The sequence below is a fragment of the Malus domestica genome, chromosome 04 (assembly GCF_042453785.1).
Source record: "Malus domestica chromosome 04, GDT2T_hap1".
Lineage (NCBI taxonomy): Eukaryota > Viridiplantae > Streptophyta > Magnoliopsida > Rosales > Rosaceae > Malus > Malus domestica.
The window spans coordinates 18,597,131-18,621,325 of record NC_091664.1 but is presented as its reverse complement, the minus strand read 5'-3'; the positions used below and the strand labels follow the sequence as shown (position 1 = coordinate 18,621,325).

The 24,195-nt window shown below is 36.4% G+C and overlaps 2 long non-coding RNA genes across 2 annotated transcripts; both read right to left on the bottom strand.

Annotated features, from left to right (window-relative positions):
* Positions 1-19,140: 19,140 nt before the first annotated feature.
* On the bottom strand, positions 19,141-19,738 carry LOC139195212 (uncharacterized). Its single transcript, XR_011579852.1, has 3 exons — positions 19,538-19,738; positions 19,320-19,418; positions 19,141-19,226 (listed from the first exon to the last, which is right to left on the bottom strand). It is a non-coding gene; the product is annotated as an uncharacterized lncRNA (long non-coding RNA).
* Positions 19,739-19,858: 120 nt separating this feature from the next.
* Positions 19,859-22,309, bottom strand: LOC139195167 (uncharacterized). The gene is made up of 3 exons (XR_011579801.1): positions 22,183-22,309; positions 20,362-20,632; positions 19,859-20,087 (listed from the first exon to the last, which is right to left on the bottom strand). It is a non-coding gene; the product is annotated as an uncharacterized lncRNA (long non-coding RNA).
* Between the last annotated feature and the right edge of the window lie 1,886 nt (positions 22,310-24,195).

Here is a 24,195-nt window from a genome sequence, read left to right as displayed (position 1 = left end):
TTGTGATCTTCTATCCATAGACATCCAAGATTTATCCATCTAAAACAGATTGTAAATGCAAGCCAAAGGTCAAGTACGTATGTGTGTGTAAATGCAGGCTAAAGATAAAAAAGAATTTATTACTTCTTGAATTATTTACAGCTATAGTAAATGCAAGCCAAAGGTCACGTATTGTGTGTGTGCACATAGATTTGCATGTACATATGTGTGTGTGTATAGCAGCGTATAAATAGACGAGAGTGAATTCAAGACAAACTGAACATAAAGCTCATTTATCCAATGTGCACTTGTGGGTTAGATATGTGTGTCTGTCTACCTACAAACAATTGAATGCATTGATAGACACCATACTGCTATTAGCCAACACGAGTTATTATGTCCAGTTCATATGTCACATAAGACCATAAACAGAGCTTATGAGGAGTTTTATCAAACATGTGGTGTGCTATAAGCACCAACTCCCACAAGAACACACAATCTAAAGATTAAAAAAAAAACAAGAAGATAAAAGTAATAGTTAATCTAATTCAGAATTGGTATTAAGGGGATGACAAAGTTATTAAAAAAAAAAAAAAAAAAAAAACAACGATCATGGCAATGACTAACCAAATCAAATCAAATAATCAATCTCAACTACAATTTGTACAACAACTACTTTAGCAAATGACAAGGCTAAACTAAAATCTGTCCAGCCACATAGCTCCAAATAATCCATACAACTTCACAAAAGAGATTAATATATAAATTATTTTCTAGAAAACCCATAACCATTCCAACAAACTTACCTTACACAATTAGGTTTTGAGTGAAATTTGGGGAAGACAATCAATCTGGTTGATGAAGGCTGGGCGTCCCAGAGAGAGAGAGAAAGAGAGGGAGAGATAGAAAGACAGTGAGTGTTCGTGATGAAGACTCTGTGATGAAGACTCTGGGCGTCCCAGAGAGAGAAAGACAGGGAGAGATAGAAAGACAGGGAGTCTTCCGCCATGAGTCGTGAGGGTTGATATTTCATTCTCTATCTGGGAGTTGGCCTGGGACTGGGAGACTGGGAGTGGGTTGGGTAGTGGAGCAAATGAGTCGTGAGGGTTGGGAAGTTTTGATGAATTCGCATACCAGTCTTTTATTTTAGTTGCGTTTATAAATCTTTCCCGTTGGTTTTTTTAGTTGCGTCATCGATTTATTTTAATAACGTTTTTAATAAAAAAATGTCATTAAAAATTTTAATAAGTGTCATAAAAGCTCTATTTTGTAGTAGTGTTTATTATTTGGTCCAGTCACCAATTAAAATGAATCAGAATAACAGCTAATCAGAGAATCCAAACTCAAAATTTATGTTTTAATTTTAAAACATAGTCGATTAAAGTAAAACTTAATTTAGATATCTCAAAAACATCAACATTTTAACTATAATTTTAATCCTAGTTTTGAGCTTAGATAAAGTTGAGGCAAAAGATTGACACATTTACTTATTTTGTTATTGATTTTCCAAAATATACCATGGATATAGTTGAGTTGCAGAGAATAGAACAAACTACAAGGAAAATACCCGCATAGCATAGTCAAAACATGGAATACACGAAATACATATGGTTTTCAATAGCTTTTGCCAATTGAAATTATGTTAGTTGTAGGTTATGATTTGCTACGTATACTAATTCCCTTTGTGACAAAATTACTTATTATATAAATTAGAATTCTAATTTTTCAAAACAATCATTTAGAAGGTATTAAATAATTAGTTTTGTTGATACTTAATGATTCTTAAAAGATTAAATCAGACACAAGAGTATGTTGTTATTGATATGAAACAATAAAGTTCTCAAAAGATGGAAACATGTTATTTGTTATTCGAAAGTGACCAAAATGACCAATTAGTAAATTGATGCCATTTTTTTAACTTTTGTCTTGAAAGACAATGATCATCATAATCAGAATTGATGACTAAAGAAAATGTTGATTTAAGCAGAATAAACCACTATACTACAAAACTACCCATTACTGGCACAAATAAAACCGACAAGAAAAGGTTATTGCTGTCAAATATTAGGTAAAATCTGATAGGAAATGGTTATAGTGGCGGAAAAGTGAAGCGACATGATTGCTTGCGTTAAAAAAAGGCTTAATCCGCCAAGAAAAAGGCTTAATCCGCCATGATTTCTCTTGTCGGATACACTTAACATTAATAGTCTCATCGGATTAGAAGACAATTCTGGCAGGTCCGACAAGTTTTTTAATTGATAGGGCACCATTTTGAAATCGTGCTCAATGCTAGTGTTTTAAAAATTTTGGTTGGAAAGATAGATTAAATCTAAATTGAAATACTTATGAGTATCAGTGACTTGTCAATCAATCTCTTGATTCTTGACTAACTTATTATTTAAGTGACTTGATATTCGAGCGATCTTACAACCCCAATATGGCTAGAATAGTAAAGTCTTCACTTTGATTGACCAATTACGTAATCCTTATCTAGTAAGACTTATTATGGTGGGACATAAATTATGTAATTGTGATTATGAGTACCTCTCATAATAATAGATTTACTGTAATTCCGTTTTTTTTAAATTTGTGATCCTAATATCTTGATGTTCTTATGATTTCAAAATATATCTTACAATATAATCTTGCTTATGAAATAGAATGAAATTATTGAGAAATTCTTACAAACCTTAACATATTTAGCTCAATATATAGTTGAAGATGGTCTTAGCATTTGACCCGATTACGCCCCATATGAACAAAATTCTAGGTCAAGCACTTAATGTATCTCCCGATTTATGTGCAAATCTCGCATCATAAAACAACTATACTTTGAACTTAATTTAAGAGCTCTAAACTATTACAATAATTTAAGAGACTAGGGAGTTTTAAACCTAGGAGATATGAGTAGAAATATAATACCTTATCCACTATGATATTGGACCAATACAATTATACTTTGAACCTATTAACTATAGATGCGGCTATGAAATGTAGATTTTTTGTTTTTTTTTTTGGCAGTACCACGTTGATATATAAATCCAATATATCATGGGATTGGCCTCATGAAGGTTTTTGGTTGTGCTAAGTCCAACAACAACAAGGTTTGATTCTTCTCATTTGTCATATAAACAAAGAGGCAAGTTTGTTCCACTAAACAGTGTCATGTATCATGTATGGGAGAAGATACCACATATTATTACCTTCTTGACCAAGTCCACTAGAAAATGAGGATGCCATCGTTTCAAATGCTGCTGTTTGTTTGCTGCTTTGATCCTGTGGTGAAAACAAAAGAGCCAAGGGCCTTCTAGATGCATGACTTCACACATTTTGTTTGTACATCCAATTTTACAAGGAATTTGTAGCTCATGTGGTGGTTAATGTTTTAAGTTTGGTTTCCGCCCTCACACATTATTTCAGTTATGAAATATAAACATAAAAGAATCCAAAATTTCAACTTTTAATCATACTGAAGAAAAGAATTTAAAAATATATCTTATTTTCATATTTAATTCAATCATGATTGAATTTACTTCTTTCTTTTCATCTACTTCAACAAATATATTATAACTTATTTTAAGGGATTCTATTATTAACCTTATAGACTACACCACACAAGAGCTAAAGTTGGGTACAATTTGATTAATGGTGAATTGACCACTTGCCTCTTTAAAACTCTTTATAGATACCATTGTTTAGTCCACTTCCCTATTCTCTTAGTGTAGATACTATCATTTGTTCCCAAAAAAAAAAAAAAAAAAAAACTTTTTATAAACCTCTTAACAATTCTTGCTCAAATTTTGAGGACTTTTATTTTTGTATTATTCTTTTGGTTTTTGAGTTTGTGATTTGACTAGTAACACCTAGAGCAACAAATTAAATTTTTTGGATCCACTTCAAATAAATAAGACTGGCTACAATACTTACAAATACTTAGTATTTGATGGTCAAATATGTTATTATAACATATCTGATCGTTAGATGGTGATAGCACTCAAGGGCGTAACCAGGATTTGAAATTTGGTTAGACTGAATTTTAAGCTAACTTTTTGCTTACCTCAATGGAAAACATTGCAGAAAATTTGGTACAATATAAGTTGTTTTATACATTTCCGAAGTTCCAAACCTTAATAACATTTTAAAGAAAACTTGACGGTACATGTGAATTTTGTTAATAAACAAAAAAGATAGACTTAATTAGGGAAACATAGTTAGCCTTACTTTGCAAAATGCATAATAATACATAAACAACAACCAAAACAATAAAATATTTTCCTTTCGATATATATATTTGTATATGTTCATATATTTGTCAATATATATATATTTGTTTCATGCATCGCACAATTAAATTGTTATGTGGAATTTGTGAGTCAAAGTACCAAATTAAATTAGAAGCATATTTAGGGTTTTCCTAAACCCTAAGGGATTTTGAAAAAGAAAAAAAGAAAAAAAGGGAACTTGGACATGGTGCTGCGCACCCATCGCACCACTATGGCATTGTGTAAACAACCAGGTCGTGCGCCTGGTTTGGGTCTCTTTGCCACAGGCTTGCAACCATGCCCACACTAGTGTCCTCAAGCCTTCCTTTTTGCAGGACCTTGTTGTTGCCTCGCCCCGCAGCCGATTCCACCAGCCCAGTTGGCTGGGTCTTTTCCACAGGTTTGCGTTAACCAGCCTATGGGGCTGGGTCTTGTCCCGCGCACATGCAACCTGTAGCCCAGTTTTCCTGGGCTTGCCCATGACCCCTATTTCTTTCGGTCCACACGAAGAACCCAACTACGGCTGGGGTTCCTCCCATTCCCGTAAAGCCTTTAAGCCTATTTTTCTTTGGCCCTGTGGTCTGCAGCCACCACCCAAGCCTTTTTGGGCCATACCTCTTACTCTAGGCACCCAACTTGAGCCTAATTATGTTTTAGGGCATTTTTTTTTCGACCCACATGCTATTATTTTAGCATTCTAAATAAATTAACTCGTATGTTAAACTTATTTAGCTTCTATAATCGACCCCGTATGGCCCTATTTATTAAATTAATTAAAAGTGACTTGTAGTCCATTAATCTGATAATGAATCCAAAATTATTGATCTGAAGATCACTTTTGGACATTAACGATTCAATAATTTATTTTTATACTTTGAACCGTCACATACTTTCATAGTAACGAAGCTCTCACACTTGAGTTCCCGAAGAACCTTAAATCCACTACACTTACTTAGTATATTGCATTCTGTGTTTCTTGTAGGAACCTTTCATTATGAACTAATTGTTCATAAAACTAAATTGAACTTGTAGTTTCAAATTTAGTGACTTTGAAACCCGATGTTTTCATTCAAAACATACCACATGAAACCTGTAGTTTTCATGCATAAATTAAACCACTACATGTTTATAGAACCTGTGTGTTCTACGATATATGTATATGGCTTACCATATGACTAATCACGTTTTCTCCCTCTGTTTTAGGGACATGTCGAACTTGAACAAGCTTAGTTTCTCCGCTCTAGAAGTCTTTGGAAGAAACTATCTGAAGTGGGTTCAAGACGTGAAGCTCCATCTCACTGCAAAGGGTATTAGAGCCACCATCGAGGCACCTATCGCCGACCTGTTGACGAAGCTATGAAGGCTACTGCAATGATCTTCATTCGAAGACACATTCATGATGCACTGCAGATTGAGTATTTCACTGAGGAGGACCCACGTACCATCTGGCTTACTCTGGCCGACCGTTTCGATCACTAGAAAGACATATACTTGCCTGAAGCAAGACAAGACTGGTAGCATATTCGCTTTCAAAACTTCAAGTCCATGAATGTATACAACTTTGAAGTTTGTAGAATCTGTTCTCTGTTGAAATTCTGCAAAGTGGAACTAACCGAATCAGATCTCTTGGACAAGACTTATTCGAGCTTCCATGCCACCAATATTGTCCTGCAGCAACAATATAGGGCACAAAAATTCACCAAGTTTATGGATTTGATCTCCGTTTTACTTCTCGCTGAAAAGCAGAACCAGCTTTTGATGAAGAATCATCAAGCTCGACCCACTGGCTCGATCGCCACGCCTGAAGCTCATGCGACCTATTCTAGCAGCCATAAACGACGAAAGAACCGTCACGGCCGTGGCAATGGGCGGCAAGCCCAACCACGGGCCCAAGGTCAACAGAGTGCCACACCTAAGGGAAGAAATGTGACCCAGCAGCGTCCACTACTCGCCTCTAAGGTCCCAAACTTCAAGAACAAGGGCAAAGCTCCCGTTCAGGCTGCTTCTACAGAACTGGACATGTGCTATCACTGTGGATCAATGGATCATTGGTCACTCGTATGTTGAACTTCCCCTGAGGCTATTGCCAAGTATCATTTTCGTCGCGAGTCTAACTTTGCACATGTGAATCATCCGGAAGATGCAACCACATCGATGGAGATATCGGATTTCTAGGAGGCATCAACACCTATGGACGAATAAAATAGACATGTATTTAAGGCATTTATCCCTAGTGGCTGAACCCACTAGGAGTGGCCGGCTCTACCCCCTATTTTGCTAGGTTTATGGTTTAATTTTGAACAATTTTTCTTAGTATTTGGAATAATTTGTTTGGTTTTAGTTTGTTGAATTATGGATTGTTATTTGAATGGATATTATTTTCTCGAATTGCTTAATTGAATGAATGGACTTATATTTATACATGTGACCAATTCAATCAATTTATTTCTAGGTATGTCTAGTGGGGAAGTTAGTTGTCTGGCAGATAGTGCAACCACGCACACTATCTTGCGTAAACGACACTATTTTACTAACTTCATAACCAAGAAAGCTCATTTGACAACTTTCTCAGGCTCATCCAACTTGATTGAAGGATGCGAAAAGGCACGTATCATGTTGTCTAATGGTACAATTCTAACCATTAAGGAGGCACTCTATTCTCCACGTTCCGGAAGAATGTTGCTGAGTTTTAGAGATATTCGAGAAAATTAATATCATCTTGAAACCACTGAAGATCATGGTTCTGAATTTCTTTGTATCACTTCGTATGAATATGGCCAAAAGCATATTCACGAGAAGTTGGAACGCTTGCCGAGTGGGTTGTACATCACAACCATTCGCGGCATAGAAACCCATAGTGTGGCCGGCCCTATGCCTGAGTTGCCGGACACTTTGTTGCTTTGGCATAATCGTTTGGGACATCCTGGACGTGACATGATGCGCCGTATCCTCAAATCTTCACACGGGCATAAGTTACATCCCTATGTTGGATTCCCACTATGCAAAGCGTGTTCTTTAGGGAAGTTGAATACTCAACCCTCATATGTTGGATTCCCCCTATCTTGGGTTTTACCATAGCAAGGTTTTTGTGAGTTTTTGCAAATGCATACCTCACTTAAATTTGAGACTCGCGATTACCCGTTGTGCCGATGACTTCATCAACTATTCTACCTTTTATGCTGAAGATCTGATGTGATGGTTTGTTGAGTATTTACACACTCAAGGGGGAGTGTTGCAGTCATATTTAGAATATGAATGTGATTGTGTAAATCCTAGGGAATCTAGGAATGTATCTTATATTCCTATTAGGACTAGATTACCTATTAAATGTTGTAATCCTAAAGGGAAAGGTTTTACCTTTCCTACTACTATAAATAAAGGCACAACGGGGTGAATCAAACACACCTCACAATTAAATCAATCTCTCTTCTCTCTAATAGTGGCCGGCCCCCTCTTTCTCTCTAAACCCTAGATCGTTTAATCAAATAGGCCTGCAATAGTATATACATTTTGCTTACAATTATTCTATCATGCACATGATAGTTTGGTTGTCAGATGGAAGCGTATACAACCGTCTAGTACGATTGTGTTAATTTTTAGTTTGATATATGTTGTCACTTGTCACAAAATAGGGAAGGTGGCTAAAATGATGTTTTATTTTTAAAGTATATGGAAGTTGCGATACTGAAATGATTAGATTTGGAAGTATATGCCGTCAACATTTGTTAGTTATGTAGTAGATATTTGAGCAATTAATCCTCGATACTTCATTTTGACTAATATTTATAAATTATAAGAAATACTTTGAGTAATGGAAAAAGAGAGTGAGAGGCATATGTACGTGCCAAAACCTCATCCCCATTGCTCATTAAACCTTCTCATCTGGTCTCATCTGCCTTTTGCTGATTTGCTCAATGCAGGCAACCTGTGCTCTACCAAATTTCATAAACTCTCTAATTAATCCGAAAACAATCAATTAATGGAGTCAAGTGAAGTGAAAGACCTTGACACAAATATGCAAAGTTAGACAGACGCCACAAATCAAATCTGCAGATCTCTTGACTAAAAAAGGTGACACGCACGCAATGTCTCCGTGGTAGACGATCAAAAGTACGAATATACATGCAAGAAGATGAAATAGAAACTGGTTCAATGATACTAGACCAACGAAAGATTGTGTGCACAAGGCTTTGTTTTTATTTAAGATATGACGTTTTCAAAATATCTTATTTTTCAATTTTATTAAAAAAAGTAGGTATAGGGGACGAGTGAGAATTTTCTAGGTGCATTAATGGTCATTTTCTTTTTGGGAGAGAGTTGGTGTCTTGCACATGACTATTGACGAATAACTAAGCTCGCTTAACCCCTCTCTATTTCATTAAAAAAAAAAATCAATCATGTTAAAAAAAGAAGATCAAAGTTGTAGTAAATTGAGTAAAAATTACGAACGTTTTCTCACTATGCCATGTTTTCAAGAAATATAGGACATGATGTTGTGTCCAATTTCCATTTTTGTGATAGATCAATTTTCAGCTAATCAATAATCATGTATTAACCTCTACTCCAAACAAACAAGAAAAAAAATCTCAATAAAATAGATGATGTTGCTTGATCTTCACACCTAAAGTGCGCCTTTTATTTCTTCCCAAATTTAGGTGAGATATCCCTGGAAAGCTGGAACCCTAATTTGCTTGGTAAAAACTGTCATCCCCATTATCCTATATGTTATTGGAGCTTGATAGAATAATTTGGTGGAAGCATTGCGCTCCTAATCATCAAATGTATTCAATATATAGATTATTATTATTTTTTTTTTGTTGATATCTTCATTACTCCACGTACGTACATTGTCTACCTGTGTGCCTTAAATTTTAAAATTCAGAAATTTAATGAATTATAATTGATAGCTAAAAACCCATTCCCTTCCAGCCATGCATATATGCCTAGCTGTTGTTGAAAATATTGGACCCAACAAAACGCCCAGATCATACAAAACCTAACTTTACAATAGCATGTGGACGTGGTCTTCATTAAATTAATAACCTCAATATTCTGTTTCATTCAAATACGAAACATAGCTTTACATTAGCATGTGGACGTGGTCTTCATTAACTTAACAAAACCCCAATATTCTATTCCATTCAAACTCATATTTATATATTCATATATATAATAAAGATTAATATTAATTCTTCTCTTCTATATTTCAATTTTTAATACTATCTACAGCTCGTTTGAAAGTGTGTTTAAAATGATTCAAAACGCTTTTACGAAAATGTTTTTGGATTCTAAATCATATTAGCCTTAAACGGTGAACCACAACGGTTTTGCCGTCCCAAAAGATGAGAACTCGATATAATGAAGATGGGATGCAATTTGTTTGATAGATCCAATCCAGACCGAGCAATGCATTATACTCGGTCTTGGAGTCGACGATAAAGAATGCGGTCATGTGATTACAACCTGCAACGCTGACCTCTAAAGAAAGTAGGCCTGGCAAACGGGTCGTGTCTGTCGTGTTCGTGTCGTTTTCGTGTAACACCTGTTATCTTAACGGGTCGTGTCGTGTCACACCTGTTATCTTAACGGGTCCTTAACAGGTCGGGTCACTTTACCCAACAGGTAAAGTGACCCGACCCGTTATGACCCGTTAAGACCCGTTAAGAAAAATATATTTTTTTCTTAAATTTGCACATACCACACATTGCCACATAAATATTACTTCAAAACATTAAAACACATTTATCTTTTAAGTACTACATCTACACTCGAAAATAAGAGCTTAATAAAAAAAACATTCATACAGTACTAGTCAAATTTTTAAATTTAATTTAATATATAGATTCACTAACACTTAAAAGTTTATTCATACTTTCATTAAGTATAACATAAGATTTTATGGTATCCACTATTGTAAATATTTTAAATTCAAGATCGAGTTCATTCATTGTATTCATATAGGGTCAAGGAATGTAGCTGTAAAAAATCATCAAAATCGGAGTTAAAATAACAGTTAAATCGTGATTTTTCGTTTTATAACTGTTGAAAAGTTTTGTCCCGTTACATGATCTCTTAATGTTTGTTTTTTTCAATTTTTGGCGTATGTGATCTCAAAGCATATACAAACATGTTTGACGGTTGGATCGTTGAAACTAGTTTCGTAGAATACGTATCCCATAAAAACAATAGATTTACTAATATTTAAGAGTTTATTCATACTTTCATTCAGTATAACATAAGATTTTGTAGTATCCACTATTGTAAATATTTTAAAATGAAGATCGAGTTTATTCATTGTATTCATATAAGGTCAAGGAGTGTAGATGTAAAAAATAATCAAAATCGGAGTTAAAATAACCGTTAAATCGTGATTTTTCATTTTATAACCGTCGAAAAGTTTTGTCCCGTTACTTGATCTCTTAATGTTTGTTTTTTTCAATTTTTGGCGTATGTGATCTCGAAGTATATACAACCATGTTTGACGGTTGGATCGTTGAAACTAGTTTCGTAGAATGCGTATCCCATAAAAATAATAGATTCACTAATACTTAAGAGTTTATTCATACTTTCATTAAGTAAAACATAAGATTTTGTGGTATCCACTATTGTAAATATTTTAAATTGAAGATCGAGTTCATTCATTGTATTCATATAGGGTCAAGGAGTGTAGCTGTAAAAAATAATCAAAATCGGAGTTAAAATAACCGTTAAATCGTGATTTTTCGTTTTATAACCGTTGAAAAGTTTTGTCCCGTTACTTGATTTCTTAATGTTTATTTTTTTCAATTTTTGGCGTATGTGATCTCGGAGTATATACAAACATGTTTGACGGTTGGATCGTTGAAACTAGTTTCGTAGAATGCATATCCCATAAAAACAATAGATTCACTAATACTTAAGAGTTTATTCATACTTTCATTAAGTATAACATAAGATTTTGTGGTATCCACTATTGTAAATATTTTAAAATGAAGATCGAGTTCATTCATTGTATTCATATAAAGTCAAGGAGTGTAGATGTAAAAAATAATCAAAATCGGAGTTAAAATTACCGTTAAATCGTGATTTTTCATTTTATAACCGTCGAAAAATTTTGTCCCGTTACTTGATCTCTTAATGTTTGCCTTTTTCAATTTTTGGCGTATGTGATCTCGAAGTATATACAAACATGTTTGACGGTTTGATCGTTGAAACTAGTTTCGTAGAATGCGTATCCCATAAAAATAATAGATTCACTAATACTTAAGAGTTTACTCATACTTTCATTAAGTATAACATAAGATTTTGTGGTATCCACTATTGTAAATATTTTAAATTGAAGATCGAGTTCATTTATTGTATTCATATAGGGTCAAAGAGTGTAGCTGTAAAAAATCATCAAAATCGGAGTTAAAATAACCGTTAAATCATGTTTTTTTGTTTTATAACCGTCGAAAAGTTTTGTCCCGTTACATGATCTCTTAATGTTTGTTTTTTTCAATTTTTGGCGTATGTGATCTCGAAGTATATATAAACGTGTTTGACGGTTGGATCATTGAAACTAGTTTCGTAGAATACGTATCCTATAAAAACAATAGATTCACTAATACTTAAGAGTTTATTCATACTTTCATTAAGTATAACATAAGATTTTGTGGTATCCACTATTGTAAATATTTTAAATTGAAGATCGAGTTCATTCATTGTATTCATATAGGGTCAAGGAGTGTAGTTGTAAAAAATCATCAAAATCGGAGTTAAAATAACCGTTAAATCGTGATTTTTCGTTTTATAACCGTTGAAAAGTTTTGTCCCGTTACATGATCTCTTAATGTTTATTTTTTTTCAATTTTTGGCGTATGTGATCTCGAAGTATATACAAACATGTTTGACAGTTGGATCGTTGAAACTAGTTTCGTAGAATGCATATCCCATAAAAACAATAGATTCACTAATACTTAAGAGTTTATTCATACTTTAATTAAGTATAACATAAGATTTTGTGGTATCCACTATTGTAAATATTTTAAATTGAAGATCGAGTTCATTCATTGTATTTATATAGGGTCAAGGAGTGTAGCTATAAAAAATAATCAAAATCGGAGTTAAAATAACCGTTAAATCGTGATTTTTCGTTTATAACCATTGAAACGTTTTGTCCCGTTACTTGATCTCTTAATGTTTGTTTTTTTCAATTTTTGATGTATGTGATCTTAAAGTATATACAAACATGTTTGACGGTTGGATCATTGAAACTAGTTTCATAGAATGTTTATCCCATAAAAACAATAGATTCACTAATACTTAAGAGTTTATTTATACTTTCATTAATTATAACATAAGATTTTGTGGTATCCACTAGAGTAAATATTTTAAATTGAAGATCGAGTTCATTCATTGTATTCATATAGGGTCAAGGAGTGTAGCTGTAAAAAATCATCAAAATCGGAGTTAAAATAACCGTTAAATCGTGATTTTTCGTTTATTACCGTCGAAAAGTTTTGTCCCGTTACTTGATCTCTGAATATTTTTTTTTTACAATTTTTAGTGTATACGATCTCTAAACATATACAAACATGTTTGATGGTTGGATCGTTGAAATTAGTTTCGTAGGATGTGTATCTCATCTTTCCCTCTTTTTTTTGTTTCCTTTTCTTATCATTTTCTTTTTTCCCTCCCTTTTTTTTATTTTTTTGAAAACTTTTTCCCTCCCTTTTTCTTCAAAGGGTGGACACCTCACCTCACCTACACTACACGGTACAGTGGTACTGGTACACCCATATTTCCCTCTCTTTTTTGTTACCTTTTCTTATCATTTTCTTTTTTCCCTCCTTTTTTTTTTTTGAAAACTTTTTCCCTCCCTTTTTTCTTTCAAAGGGCGGATGGCAGATGCATATTAATTGTTATAGTTTTTAGGGGTATAAAATTTAATATATATATATATAAAATTATTATAGTTAATATTTTGGGGGTATAATTATTATAGTATATATAATTATTATAGTTTTTAGGGGTATAAAATTGTTAAATTAATATATATATATATATATATATATAATTATAGTATTTGTTTAGGGTTATAAAATTATTAAATTAATATTCTGCTTATCGTGTATCGTGTTACCCACGTGTATACCCGAACCAACCCGTTATCTTAACAGGTGCTTATCGGGTTACCCAATAACGACCCGATTCGTTATCGTGTCTACCCGAACACCTGTTAATTTCGTGTCGTGTCGTGTCGGGTTATCGGGTCGTGTCAAGAATTGCCAGGCCTAAAAGAAAGTACTCCTTTGGTTTGAGACTTGTCACCGACAAAGCTGCTCATGGTTATTCCTGATGGAATGAGTTCATCATTAGATCGTCGTAGTGCTTTTATGACGGAGACGGGCATGATATTGACCGTAGCCCCATAATCGACGAAGATTTTAGAGATTGGATATCCTTCAATGTGAGCCATGACATACAACGGTTTCAAATGTTGAAGATTATTCGAAGAAGAGCGATGAAATAGTACGGCCAAAGCTGCTTTAAGTTTGTCGGTTTTACTCGCTTGTTCATCTTCTTCGGTGGCGATGAAATCGATTTGTGTTGCTTCCTTGGCAACCACGTCCCCATCCAAGGAATTTGATTGGTGTGGGGTTGGCTGAAATTTAGCAGGTATGACATGGACCATGCTTATTTCCATATTTTCAAGGACTAAATGACCCATCGGGTCTTGGTCATTTTCCTGCGGGTTATGGAGTGTGCTGTCATACTTTGGAGCACCCTCGACCTGATCATCTCTCTCCTTATTAGGTACCTACTATAGTAATATGTCAACTGAACCTGTTCCATTCTGGTTGTTGTCCTCGAGCCTGTTTGTCGCTGGGGTTGGATTCTATCCCTACAGTGCTTTACAGGCTCGTTCCTCATTGGCTATTCGGGCATCCCTCGTGTCTAGGTAGGCATCCAAACACACCACACGATCTTTCTCATCGGCCGAAAGGAGATACGGCTGAGAAGACTTCAAAATGATGTCGTAAATACTAAAGGTCTTCAAAAGAAAAAGAAAGCTTGTCGGTGTCTATATTTGTGTGTGTGTCGACCTCGAAGCCGAGGACCCAAGCTTCACGTATGTGTTGGAACATGGCCTTCATTGATGGATCAGTGATTTTCTGAATGATCTGTTCAACATCAAGGCAAATTAGTGCCAGGTCGAGGGTTTCTTGACACGCCTTGGGTAGGTCGTACAAGTCATTGGCAGAATGTTTCTTGTGAAATTCTCGCATATACCCCAAAGATTTGTAGAGGAATATAGGGTGTAAATTCCGCCGAACTCTTATTAATGGCTCTTGTGAGGTTAATGGGGGAAGTTTGCTTTCGGCTTCTTTTCTGAAATGCTCGAAATGAGCTTTCATCTCCCTGGGCCGAAGGAGGAGTTTGATGCTCTTCTCGGACTCTTCAATGGTGGTTTCAAAGTCGTGAGCAATTACCCTTTTTCCTTGAAGTAATTCGGCCATGACTATCAAGGTTTGTCAGTCATCTCCACTTCCTACTGCTTCTTTCGGCTGCAATTTAGTATTCGAAGTGGCATGTGCTGCCTGTCGTCGAGCCATGCAATTTATCCACCGGCGTCAACATTTATGAGATTTAAATAATGCAGTACACATGCAAGTGGGAGAATTGTAACTATACCAACATTGGTCGTGTGGCTCAGGTGGCTTGAAAGTTCTTTGATTTTCCGATGAACTTGAGCTGCTGGAGTTATGCGAGTAATAATCCTCATTATAAAACGGTGCGTCGAAATCAAGACATCGTTTGGTTGAGGTGGGGTCGTCCGTTCGTATGTAAGGGCCGAGCCTATCGAACACTTTCTGGCACTGGCCTCCGCTGAGTTCCTTTGGAATGTTATCGCGGCCTTGGATGGTTGCCGTGGTGTTGAAGCCTGAGGTGGTCTCTCATTTGGTTCGATTAGGACGACGTGTGCTTTACAACTGTTGCACAAAACCATAGGTCCATCAATTTCTTCAGCACTGGAGTCTAACATAGATTCGACTATGGTCGGCCTGGAAAACTCTGTGTGTGGTTCGTTGGAAATAGATCAATCTTGAGTCGCGGCCAAGAGTTCTGCTTTGGGACATGTTGTATTGGAATGAACTCGGCCTTCCTTTTCCCTTTGCTATTGGGCAAATGAGCATCCACCATGCCAACTGTCGCCAAGGGGAAGGGATTAACGTTGACAGTCATCTGTTTTTCCAGAAATTTGAGCTTGCCTTTATCAATCCAGCTTTGAATAGCATCACGGAACATGACGCAATTGTTTGTGGTGTGCTTATTCGAGTTATAATACTTGCAATATGTTTTTCCTTTCAACTATTCAGCCTTAGGAATGTTGTGTACAACAACAATTGGTCGAAAATTGCATTGGCCTTGGTGATATCAAAGGTGTAAGCTTTTGATGTTTTAACTATCTCTTCAGAGGCCGAGTAGGTTTTGGCATCCTTGGAATTAATTTAAGCCAATGCCTTGTAAACGTACGGTTTACCTATCACTATCTCGGCCGTGTCCACACTGACGTATTGGGAATCCTCCCCTTCAGTCGATGTGTAGCTAACCGTGGGGTTTTTGTAAATCGTTCCCTGGGATGGGGACTTCGAGATATTTTCCTCTCGAAGTAAATAATCATATTGCTTGATGTGCTGGGCCAGTTTGTACATATGTCAGAAATTTACCCCCAAGAATTTCCTTTTGTATTCTACATCCAAACCGTTCATAGCGATCCTGATGAATTCAAGTTTAGGAAGAGGTATTTGGCACTAGTTTCTGGCTTATTTGAACCTCGTTAAGTATTCCATTGGCGATTCATTCGACGCCTGGGCCATCCTAGCCAGCGATGAGACTTACATTTCCATCCCCGGCTGATAGACTTGTTCATGGAACTTTTCGAGTAGTTCCTTCCAACTTTGGATAGAATTAGGCGGGAGGTTGATGTACCATGCGAATGCCGAGCTCGTCACTAAGAAGTTGAATAATCGCAGTTTGTGGAAGTCATTATTTATATCTCCACATTGCGCAGTGAACCAGGCCACGTGTTCTAACGAGGACAGGGATGACTCCCCAGCGAAAAGGCTGAAGTAAGGGATCTTAAAGCCTTTGGGATATTCGAACTTTTCCACATAAACTGGATATGGATGGATCAATTTCAGGAATTGGACCCCTTTTTCAAGGCCGAATCGATCATCCTTTGGACTTCGGTCATATTGATGGATGTTGTTTCCATTTTCTGGTCGGATTTGTCTGTCCTGCTGCGTGAGCCTCATCTTTTTTCCAAGTCAATTGTTTTAAGCCGAATAGATCATGTTTCGGCCTGTAGCAAATTACTCTTGGCTGGAAGTTGTCGGATTAATTAACAGGCCCACCTTCGAAAACTCTGCTAACCAGTAGTTTGAGCAATCTGGTATGTGTATCACCATTATTTTGTATCACCTCAAGAAAATTGTTCATTTTTTTGCTAACTGTTTGTTCAACCTGCCAAGATTGCTCGTCAAGTCGTCTTCAAAGAAATGACCTAGTTGGGGGATCAGAGCCTTCACCACCATCTTCATCGCAGTCCTCCACTATCCTTTAATGGAGACACCTATGGTTTTGTTGGGAATTTCTGTGTTGCGAGGCTGGGTACCGAGATAAACTTCATTTTCTCGGTGTGTTGCACTTACAGCCTTCGGCGTCACAGCGATAAGAAGGTTTTGTGCACATGACAAATTTTGTCCTAGGCTCTGAACTGGTACGTCAGTCGTTGACTTTCCCATGATTGTTTTCTTTTTAACCGATTGTGTTTCAACGGGCATGAACTTCGTAGTTTTAGCACTTGGTCCCACTGGGCTTGCCACAATGTTGACCCTAAAATCTACCAAGCCTACGTGGCGCTCAGGCTAAGTAACTAATGAGCTAACTACGTCTTTCAGTTATGTGTGGAGCGTGCCAACTCGTCGACCGAGCTCGACTAAGGAGTATAATGTGTTGCGTGGCGTTGGGTATGCTGCTGACTTCTTAATCTTGCGATTGTGGCCAAGGAAGGAACACTTCTCGGCCTTCATGTTCTAGGCTGCTAGTTCTGTGAAGTTTACAAATCATCGGCATCAGATTCGGTCATAGTGATTATATTCGTAAAAGTATAAGCACGCCGAATCGACACCAAACTATATGGGCACATGTACTTAAAGCAAATGTGTGTCTTAATCGTAAATGTAGTTCGACCGTCAGAATGCTGAACTCTAAATCTCACTTATGAGTATCCAATCATAAAACAACTTGGCGTTCAATATGCCGAGCCCAGTAATCCGTAACACCTCACTTGGCCGAGAAGGCTAATAAGATGACCTCTGCCAATAAGGATTCAAAAATCCTTCTCGACCGAGACTTGGATAGATAATCAGTCGGCCTTGACGCAATGCTGTTTATCCAAATTGAAGGTGCTCCGCGGTCAGCTAATTCTACAACAACAGTGTTGTTTATCCAAACTAAAAGTGTTTGCCAGTTGCCTTCATAGTGCTGCTTATCCAAATTGAAGGGGCTTTGAATGATGCACCCTTTCTTTATTTATAGCAGCCAACCTTATCATGGCCAAACCAGAACTATACCCGTATTAGGATTCTTTATCCTAATCTAACCACGCCTTGGCCAATCCCACCTCCATTAGGACTTTGAACCAAACTCTTTATCCGGCCGCATTCGCTTCTCAAATCTCAGCATCCTCATTCCATTAAGACTCCTTATCATACTAGAACTCGACGCATTCACTATTATCCAATCTAAACGTTTTTGCAATAAGACTTGACCGACCTGACTGGGCGGCTTATGACCACTGGACAACCCATAGTATTTTTGGAAAAGCTTTGGACCAAACATAAACCTTCACTCGGCCCAATAATATTATTTTGGGTCCAAACAGTCGTGCATCTAAACAATCATGCGACGCTTTACTACTCGTTGCGCTAAAGTTATACGGACAAAGGCTTTCGTTGTACGATATAAAAGGTACAAGTGCGCTTTGTGGCGAGAAATTTTTAGGGACGTTATTAATTTGTCTCGAAAAAATTTGCGCAATGAAAAATGTAAGACGCTCGTGGTAATGCGCGACGAAGTAGGTAAGACGCGTGTAATTTTCCGTGACGACCGTCGTGCAAGTGTAATTTTTAATAAAAAAAATAGAATAAAAGGAAAAAAAAATTCATACTAATGACAAAAAAAAAACAAATTAATGAATAAAAAACAATTTTTATTTATAATAGAAATAAAAATATACATACAAATATAAAGTTTAAAAAGAAAGCATGAGCAAAACTATAAAAAAATAAAAAAAATAAAAAAACGAAAAAATCTATAGGCAAGTCGTTCAGAGGTGCTTGGTAATCTTGCTGCTGGTAAGGGGTGGGGTTGGGGACGGGGTCGGAGGTCAAAGGGCTTGATTGATGTGCATGCTCAGTGTGGAAGGGCTCTGAGGACAATGGTGCAGAAAAACTGGGGAGACGTATTCCGGAGGAATTGAGGGTTTGTACAAGCATTGACATTTGAGACTTGTATGATGCTAGCTCACTCCTCAGGCTAGTGACTTCCTGCGTCAAAGCCATAACCTGCCCCTTTGACTACGAGGATGACGAGGCTCCACTCTCCTGCCGCCTAGCATTTCCCATCCCTCGACAATATGTCCTTAGCCATCGACCGAAAGTCTGGTCCAATGTCTCTGTCAGGATATGTAACCCTGCATCTTTACGGGATCCATAAACTCGATCAGAGTGTCCGAGGGAACCTGGGAGATGGACTCCTGAAGCACCGACTGACTCTTTTCCACCTTAGTCGCATGTGAAAAAAAAACATGGATTATTAATAAAAAGCAATTTGAAATAATTAGTATAAATGTTTAATGCATAAGAAATTACTTAAATGAAAGGACTCGGTCAACTCATCCCTAAGCCGAACATAAATGTCAGCAAACATGTCGATCCCCAGAAATTTTGGACACCCCTAAAATCGAAAAAGATAAGGAAAATGTTAGTACGAAAAAAAATAAATTATTAGTGACATTTTAAAAATGGAAATGAAAGCTGTAATATATACCTTCCGCCGTGCCTCCATCTTATAGGAGAAGGGCCTCGAACCCTAATGGTGGAGAAGAGTCTTCTTCTTCCGATTGATCTTGTTCGCCTTCGTCTTCTTCTGTTATACAAAAAATAAACGTATTAGTTGTAATACTTAGAGAAAATTAAAAAGATAATAATAAACCTTAGTAAAAATTAAAAAAAGTAAAATGAAAGAAGTCATAATTAAAAACGCACCACATAGCCTGCCTCCTGAAACTGATGTCAGAGCCAAACCCAACTATCTTGTCGGTCCTTGAACTCCTTCAGGCAACCCTCCTTGAGAGTGACCTGCGGATCATCAAACTGTTGGAAATATTGGTGCAGGTCACTCTTCCACTGCTTCTCGCTTTCAGAGAAAAGCCGATTGAGGTACGCCAACATGTCCTCCAAATTGTAGTTTGTCTGCAATGTAACAAATATTATGAAAGTATTAGTAATAAAAGACAGTAATAAATATAAATTTATAAATTTTACATGAAAAGTATTAAAAAGGTGACACTACTTACAGACAATTAATTGCGCACCGTGTTCTTCGTCTCCTCCGGCATCACCTTCCAAGACTTCCACCGCATAGGGCAAAAGGTCCGCACGACATGCCCAATATCGTGGGCCAATGCACTATCATGCTCTGCCATTGGTGCTGCCCGATGTCGCTCATTGTATGTGATTGGGATACGACTGTTGGTCACCCAGGTTACCTTCGCCGTCTTCAATTACCGACAAGGTCCCTAGGTGTCTTTCTTCGCTGCAAAGAAATGAAAAAAAAAATCATTAACCCCAAACTAATAAAAAATCCTACTAAAATTTTGGCATAACCTCCCCTATAATTAAAACATTTCCCAAAACCTTGAAATAACTTAAACAATATACATATCCAACACAATGATCATAATAGTTTAATAAAAGGTTCGGAACGATGACAACTTTTTAATCCTTACATGATATAACTTAACAAATTGAACCTAAAATAACAAAACTCAGTTAACATGGGAATGAGGGAGTGAATTAGGATTGTATACCTGACCGTGTACTCAATCCATCGGTTGTGGATCCTGATGGCGACATCTGGTCTGGAGTGCGGGGGCGTCGGTGAGTAAGTCGGGCGCTAGCAAGTAGCGCCACCGAAGAAGTCGATGATCCCTGCACATGTGGGACTAGAGGACCAACTGGGTCAATCGGATTGACCGGCCTATGGTCCATCCCTGCCAGAGCAGTGGCGACAGTAGTAGGTGTAGTCGTCGGACTAGGTGTAGAAGTCATCGCCCTCCGGGTTTTAATGAGTTGTGACATCTACAAAATTGGAAATAAATTTGTTTTGAACACCAAGAGTATTTGCAAAATTGAAACTTAAAACTTAAACAAGCTAGCAAAAAACTTTCAAACAGATTTTAGACAAGCGTCTTGCATGTTTTTCAACTTTTTTTTTTATTTCTTAAATAAAGCAAAAATTTTAAAATGAGGACATATATAGAATGTAAGAGCATTTGCCTAAGAGTTTAGAGCATTTTTGCATTGAAATTTTTAAAATGAGGATCATTTTTGTATGAATATTATGTTGGTAGTCCTAAGGCAGGTCAGAGGTTCTCCAGCTGGGTTTCTGGCTAACAAACTAGTTGAGCGACAAGATCTAAAGCTGGAAGATCCAAGATACTGATTTTAGAGAGTGGAGTACGATGTATAGTTTCAAACCTTCCTCCCTCTCCTTAATGATAATATTTCCTAAATTTGTCCTATATATGTCCTAAATTTGTTTTGAACACCAAGAGTATTTGCAAACTTAAAACTTAAAACTTAAACAAGCTAGCAAAAAACTTTCAAACAGATTTTTGACAAGCGTCTTGCATGTTTTTCAACTTTTTTTTTATTTCTTAAATAAAGCAAAAATTTTAAATGGTTATCAAACGAGTCTCAACACTCCACCCAATTGGTATAATAACAAAGTTATTTATTAATTCACATAGTTATTTTGTAGTCTATTCTAGCTAGTCCATATTAACACTATGCTTATAGAGCTAGCACATGATAATAATGCAATCATATCCTCAGAAACTTTTTTACATCAATCTCTACAAGTTATCTGATAAACTCCAACAAAACATAGTACAAAGAATAGGAAAATACCCGAATGCATCTATTTATTTATAATGCAACATATTGAAGTAAAACCTTGGCTGAAAGAGTATAAACAAAACAACACGTCAATGCACTTGTACCAAACAGAAAGATTAACATCAATATTGTTTGAATGCGAGGGAGGATCACAATAGACTGATTTAAAAAAAAAAAAAAAAAAAAACTAAAAAGTGAAAGAAAAAGTTTGATCGATGAAAAAGTTTGATCAGAATTATATACACATGGTAGGATCTCTATCAAATTATCGGTGTTCATGTCTTGGATTTGTATTTTTATATATTACAGGATGACTTGCCATGTCAATGCATTTGTTTTTGAGGTACATATATCAATTTACTCCCCTTTTTTCAATCAAGACTGAGACAAGGCCCTAATTCTAACCCTTTACTTGAAATTATAAAACCCCTAATTTAAGAATCCTAATCTAACCCCCAATGAAGCACCCTATATCTAACCCCCAATTTAAGAAAACATAATCTAACCTCACTGCCCAAAATCATTCACCTAATTTAAGACCTAAATCTAACCCCAATTAAGAACCCTAAAAACTCTAATTTAAGAACTTAAATGTAACCCCCAATTTACGAACCCTAAATCTAACCCGACTGGCCTAATTCTAACCCCAAATTTGAAAAATAAAAAAATAAAAACCCTAAATAACATGGTCAATAAAGAAAATTGAAAATAAAAACTGAAGAGGAAATTACCTATTGGAGACGAAGACGTTACGGCCGAAGAGAGGGACGGAGAGACATGGTGAGTGAAGGAGAGACAGATGGAGATACAGAGGAAGGAGAGAGTGGGTATCGCGTGGGGAAAAAAGGAAGAAGAGGGAAGTGAGGGGAGGAAGGAGATTCACGGGGTTAAAAATATAGAATCTTGTGCGACGGAGGCTTTGTCTCGCAAGGCTAAACAATAGTCGCGCAAGTTTTTTAAAATTTCCACGAAAAAAAAAGCTCCTTAATTGAATTTTCAAACACTTGCACGACAAAATATATGTATTTGTCGTGCAAGTATCTGAAAATTCAATAATCCTGCGTAAAATTAAAACGCTTGCGCGACCAAAATTTGTTATGCGTCGCGCAATTATGTTTTAAAATAGTTTATTTTTTATTTTGTTTACAATTTATTATAAAATACAAATAAAACAAATGTATTTACAAAGTAATTCACATATAAAATGGGAATCATTCATACCATTTTTTCCTTCACTCTATATAACGCATTAACCATTGCCTTAATCTTCATCTAAACTATAATAACTTTCACTTTCGTCGCTATCATCATTTTCAGTGTCTCATTCCTCATTATCGATAGGTACGTCACCATCGTCGTTTGTGCGCATTGGACCATCATATCATGGAAGATTACTGAGGTCAGTTGTGATCGACTGAATTGGTATTTCAATTGAAGATACTCTTTCTATCTGAAATGGTTCTTGGATAAAATTAGTATCTCGGAGTGTTTCCGCACCACTCTCCATTGAATATTCAAGACGTTGGTCAGCAACATTATCGATGTCGTTGTCAGTATGGTCTTGTTCTAGTATAGCATACACGTTCCTATGATCCATCTTCTGAACTACTTTCCAACCCCTCCCGGCTTTAGGGTCATCTAGATCTCTTTTCACTGATAGTAATCCATGATCTCTTTTCACACTTCCATGCCTATTTGGGTTTGTATCAAACCATCGACACTTAAATAGGATCACTTGGCACCAGTCTTTGTAAAGCAATTGCACGAAACTTATTAGTTTGCCATAGAATTCAATGTCTGTACTTCGTCTTCCTCGGGGACATGAACACTGCTGTTTTGCGTACACAACTTGTTATCTTGTGCACCCACTAAGAACTTGACGCCGTTGACATGGTAACCCAAGTACAATTTAACTCGAATCGGTCTGAACGCCAAGTTATATAACTCTTCACTGTACGCAAGGGAATTTGATGCATTCAATTGATTCACCTAATATTAGAGAACCATTTAAATTTTTTACTTTGAGCAAATTAATTGGTACAATATATATGTCCAATACAAAACACTTCAAACTTACATATTCAAGAAACCACTGCTGAAACAATTCACGGTGTTTCTTGGCATACAAATGTGAAGGATGTGCCTACTTCATCATATTTTCATGCTCGTCTAGGTATGACAGTGTCTTGTCACAATTGTTGAGTACAAACCAATGTGCTACCTCCGTGTCCTTCTTGGACAATGACTCGCCATAAATCGGATCTCCGAATGGTCGAGTGTTTTGGTAAAAACTGAAAGTTTCTCCTTTCTCACACCCCCTTCATTATTGCAAGGAGGACGATTAAAAGTTGTCTCAACATCCTTTAAATACATTCCACAAAATGTAAGCACCTCATATGCCACCCAAGCTTGTATAATGGATCATTCGGGCTTCGCTTTGTTTCGTACACTTTTCTTCAAGTCTCCAAGAAGCCTGCCAAAATAAAATGATACAATACACATATTACTAATTTTAATATATTTAATATTGATTAATAAAAAGATGAGGAATATATACCTTTCTATTGGATACATCCATCGAAAGTTGACTAGTTCAGTAAGCAAAGCCTCATCTAGTAAGTGAACCATCACGTGTATCATACTTGTGAAGAAAGCTGGAGGAAATATCATCTCAAACTTGCATAGAACTCACACAATGTCATGGCGCAACTAATTAACATTCGTTTTTCACGACGTTCTTGACG